Below are 6,000 nucleotides of genomic sequence, written 5' to 3' on the forward strand. Positions count from 1 at the left end.
AGGAAGGCCCTAAAAATTGTCAAAGACCCCAGCCATAGACTGTTCTCTCTACTACCGCATGGTAAGCGGTACCGGAGTGCCAAGTCCAGGACAAAAAGGCTCCCCAACCCCTCTTTTACGCTGCTGCTACTCTCTGTTTATCATAAATGCACAGTCACTTTAACTATTCATTAATGGACATACTACATCAATTGGCCCAACCAACCAGTGCACCCACACATTGGCTAAACGGGCTATCTACATTGTGTCCCGCTGCCCACCACCCGCCAACCCCTCTTTTACGCTACTGCCACTCTCTGTTCATCATATATGCATAGTCACTTTAGCCATATCTACACGTACATACTACCTCAATCAGCCTGACTAACCGGTGTCTGTATGTAGCCTCGCTACTTTTATAGCCTTGCTACTGTTTTTCACTGTCTTTTTACTGTTGTTTTTATTTATTTACTTACCCATTGTACACCTAATATCTTTTTGCACAATTGGTTAGAGCCTGTAAGTAAGCATTTCACTGTAAGATCTACACCTGTTGTATTCGGCACACGTGACAAAAACTTTGATTTAAATCCGGTACAAAGACAACAAAGGGAGAAGGGTAAGCGTGCCTTTATCATTATGGACAAACTCTTTATAGATGGACAGCTATTCCGAGAGAGCTCCATAACACCATGGCTGTACTAAATTCTACAGGGACTTCAGGTTACGAAAGAAGAGAAGGTATGGGAACTGTAAAAATATCTGAACATTATGAAGTGGATATGAAAACACGTACTCAATTACATGCTTGCTTACACATACAGACTTATACACACACACCTGATCTCGCTCTCTTCTCTCACCCTCTCTCTCTCTTTTCTCCCTCTATTGTCAAGAACTGTTTTATAATTTATTGTGTTGATTGTTTGTCTATCTTTTTAATGCATTTGTCTACAAGTTTATACAGTATATGTTTACAACAATCAAGTGCAATATATCAGAAAAGGGACATTGGGGATGGAATATGGAGAAAAAGGCACAAAATTCTTACTGAATCTCCAATACAGGAATGCTAACAAAAATAATTTGCAGAAACTCGTTACTGAAGACGGAGTCATCTATGATTCTCCTAATTATATTTTAAAAGAGGAAGCTAATTATTTTAGGCAGATGTTCTCTTTTCCGTCTCATCCTCTCCCACCGAATGAAGATTATGGTAAGGAATTCTTTCCAAATATAAAAAAATGGAAAATTAACAAATGTACAGATGATCACTGCGAAGGCCAAATTACAGAACTTTTTGAGGCTATTAAATCCTTTCAGTCTGGAAAACCCCAGGGCTTGATGGCATACCAGTAGAGGTATGCCATCAAGTATTTTTTATATACTAAATATATATATAAATATATATATATCACTGTTTGTGATTGTTTTAACTACTCCTATATAAATGGTTGTCTGTCAGGTACTCAGCAGGAAGTTCTGAATTCTCTACTATTAAAACAAGACCCAGATGGCAAATATAAAGACCCAGTCTATCTAAAAAATAAAAAAAACTGGAGGCCCCTTACACTTCAATGTTGTGATGCAAAAATACTAGCGAAATACATAGCACTCAGAATTAAAAGGGTTTTTACCAGGTATTGTTCATCCTGTATTTTACATGGACGATACATTGGAGATAATATTCGACAACTACTAGAATTTATAGATCATGAAACATAAGAAGCCAGGAATAGTATTTATAGCGGATTTTGGAAAGGCATTTGATAAAGTAAGACTGGATTTTATTTATAAATGCCTGGATTTCTGTGTAGGGTAGCCTAGTGGTTAGAGCGTTGGACTAGTAACCAGAAGGTTGCAAGTTCAAACCCCCGAGCTGACAAGGTACAAATCTGTCATTCTGCCCCTGAACAGGCAGTTAACCCACTGTTCCTAGGCTGTCATTGAAAATAAGAATTTGTTCTTAACTGACTTGCCTAGGAAAATAAATGATCTTATAAAATGGGTAAAAAATAATGTATAGCAACCCCAGGTGTAAAATAGTAAATAACAGCTACTTCTCAGAGAGTTTTGAATTGTCAAGAGGAGTTAAACAAGGGTGTCCGCTGTCACCATATCTATTCGTTATGGCCATCGAAATGCTAGCTATTAAAATTAGATCCAATAACAACATTAGAGGATTAGTAATCCAAGGCTTAAAAACAAAGGTGTCCATGTATGCCAATGACTCATGTTTTATATTAAATCTTCAAGCTAGATCCCTGCAATGTCTCATTGAAGATCTAGATAACTATTCTGTACTAAAACCTAATTATGATATTCAATATTATTCAATATTCAATATTACGTATTGTATCTTTAAAAAAATACAACTTTTACATTACCCTGCAGTTTACCTATAAAATGGGCTGATGGTTAAGTAGACATACTAGGTATTCATATCATAAAATATATAAATAAGCTCTCCACAATGAATTTCAATAGAAAACTTGTAAAAATAGACAAGATCCTGCAACTGTGGAGAGGTAAATACCTGTCTATTTATGGAAAAATTGCCCTGATTAACTCCTTAGTCATATCTCAGTTTACTAACTTACTTATGGCGCTTGCCTACTCCTGATGATTCGTTTTTCAAACCCTAAATGGTTCTTAAAATAGATTACTAAGAAAAGCTCATCCATTGTTTAAAAATAGCCTTTTTGCTTTTGTGCAGATTGCCATGTCTCATTTTCGACAACTGGTACAGTAGCCCTACCCTTTTCCAGTACCTTTTGAGGGAGAACACAGAGGCCTGTAGCACAGTGACATCCAACAAGAAGGGAAAGCCAATATTCAAAAAGAAAATTATCAAGGGGAAGGCGGAGTTCCAAACCAATGGAGAGATAATGGCAGTGAAATGGCACGACAAACATAATGTCCAAATCAAATCAATGTCCATGTTCTGTCCAGTGTGCATACTTCCAAAATGTGGGACACAGGAAAAGCCAGACTATGTCTTGGCCACAACAAGAAGATGGGATCAGTTGACAAAGTGGACATGCAGAACAGTTTGGTTGAGAGTGCCAGAAACTCCCTCAAATTGTACAAGAAGCTATTAGACATAGCTCTCCTCAACAGCCACATTGTCCACCAGCAGGTCACAGGATAGATGATCTCATATCAGCAATCCAGGATAAACCTGATAGGGCAGCTCCTTGAGAACCACCACACTCCTCGTCGTACATCCACTATGGGCCAGCTTGCCTCTGACAATCCGCTAGGGAGCACTGGACACCACTTCCCAAGCGATGTCCCTCAGACTACCCTTCATGATAAAGCACAAGGAGACATTGCAAGGTCTGTATATCATCAACCCAGCAACCAAAACAAATACAGATAACCAAGTAAATGTGTGAGCATTGTAACATAGCCTTGTGTGCAGTCCCTTGCTTTGGCGAGCAAAACACCCTCAAGCACTACAGAGTGGAAAATTGGCCTATAGCGGGGACTGATCGGATAAGGAGAACTAAAATATTTGGGTGGGGTCCACGTAACATTCAGCCCATAGATTGCGCAAAAGCATAAACCTAGATAACCCAGTCTAGCTCCATAACCCAGTCTAGCTCCTTAGTTTACATGTGGTCCTCAGGACCACAAGGTGTGCATGTTTTGGTTTTTGCCCAAGCACTACACAGCTGATTTAATAATCAACTAATCATCAAGCTTTGATTATCTGAATCAGCTTTGTAATACTAAGGTAAAAAATGAAACGAAACAGGGCTGAGTTTGAGAAACGCTGGTTTACGAAAGCCCGTTATATCTTGAACCTCATCTCATTCACGCCACGGTCTCTGAATACAGTATAGTTGATTACACACACACCATTTAATATGATCACCCCCACAAACTACCACACTCTGTTGCTAACATTTGACTGATCCACCCAGCTCTCCATCTCCTCCAACCCGACTAGGCTAAAATCTATCCAAGCCATAATACTCACCGCATTTAATGATTGTGAAATATCTTCCTCACTTGGGCGGCAGGTAGACTAGTGGTTAGAGTGGTGGACTTGTAACCGAAAGGTTGCAAGATCAGATTGTAGGTTTTTGGTTTCTCTCCCTCTAAAAACAGAAATAAATCATTCTAAATAACAAACTGGCATTATTTACAAATTAGTAACAATGTCTCATCCCATGTTCAAGAATGGCCTTTTTCTCGCTCATTTTACATTATTTGAAAAGAATATCTCAAAAATATTGTATTACAAACTTTTGACTGGTACTGTATAATATGGGCCATTCTGGTGCTACCTGATGATAATTCCAGTTCGCACAGCAAAATATTTAGGAGTATATATATACACGACCAGAATAGTCAACCTGGGTGACCTAAACATTGACGGGTTTTCATCAAGCTGTCCATTCAAGAAAAAGCTTTAAACTGTTACCAGTGCCTGCAGTCTGGTTCAGTCAATCAGTCAACCTACCAGGGTATATACAAACAGCACAGCAAAGAATTTAATCACATCTTTACTAAAGTTTTAAAGCAGTATCCACACCCATCAGATGTAGTGATCGTAATACACTACATGGGCAAAAATATGTGGACACCTGCTCGTTGAACATCACATTCCAATGTCATGGGCATTAACTTCTGAGAACTACCCCTCCCGGATCCGGGAGAATTGTCATCAACTACACTAATTAGCATAACGCAATGGACAAAATGGACATGAAATCACAAGTGAAATATAGTGAAACACAGCTCAGCCTTTTGTTAATCACCCTGTCGTCTCAGATTTTGAAATTATGCTTTACAGACAAAGCAAGACAAGCATTTGTGTAAGTTTATCGATAGCCTAGCATAGCATTATGTCCAGCTAGCAGCAGGCAGCTTGGTCACGAAAATCAGAAAAGCAATCAAATTAAATTGTTTACCTTTGATGAGCTTTGGATGTTGTCACTCACAAGACTCCCAGTTAGACAGCAAAAGTTCATTTTGTTCCATAAAGATTATATTTATAGCCGAAATTCCTCCGTTTGTTCTTCACGTTTGTTGAGAAATCCACCGGAAATTGCGGTCACGACAACGCCGAATTAGATCCATAATATCGACAGAAACATGGCAAACGTTTTTTATAATCAATCCTCAAGGTGTTTTTCAAATATCTATTCGATAATATATCAACCGGGACAATTGGCTTCTTAGTAGGAGCGAGAGGAGCAATGGCCGCCTTTGTCTATTATGCACAAATCACTCAGAGCCACCAGCTGACCACTGACGCAATGTTGTCGTTCACGCTCATTTTTCAAAATAAAAGCCTGAAACTATGTCTTGTGACTGTGGACACATTAGGGAAGCCATAGAAAAACGAATCTGGTTGATATCCCTTTCAATGCTCAATAGGGAGGTATAGGAACGCAGAGGTTTCAAAATAAGAGTCACTTCCTGATTGGATTTTTCTCAGGCTTTCGCCTGCAATATCAGTTCTGTTATACTCACAGACAATATTTTTACAGTTTTGGAAACTTTAGTGTTTTATATCCTAATCTGTCAATTATATGCATATTCTAGCATCTGGTCCTGAGAAATAGCCCGTTTAGTTTGGGAACATTATTTTTCCAAAAATGAAAATACTGCCCCCTAGTCTCAAGAGGTTAATTAATATGGAGTTGATCTCCCCTTCGCTGATATAACAGCCTCCGCTCTTCTGAGAAGGCTTTCCACTATATGTTGGAACAGAGATGTTGGAACATTGCTTGCTTCAGCCACAAGGGCATTAGTGAGGTCAGGCACTGATGTTGGGCGATTAGGCGTGGCTCGCAGTCGGAGCTCCAATTCATCCCAACGGTGTTCGATGGGGTTAAGGTCAGGGCTCTGTGCAGGCCTATCAAGTTCTTCCACATGGATCTCGACAAACCATTTCTGTATGGACCTCATTTTATGCACGGGGGCATTGTCATGCTGAAACAGGAAAGGGCCTTCCCAAACTGTTGCCACAAAGTTGGAAGCACAGAATCGTCTAGAATGTTGTTG

The sequence above is a fragment of the Oncorhynchus kisutch genome, linkage group LG10, assembly GCF_002021735.2.
Source record: "Oncorhynchus kisutch isolate 150728-3 linkage group LG10, Okis_V2, whole genome shotgun sequence".
In the NCBI taxonomy this organism is placed as follows: domain Eukaryota; kingdom Metazoa; phylum Chordata; class Actinopteri; order Salmoniformes; family Salmonidae; genus Oncorhynchus; species Oncorhynchus kisutch.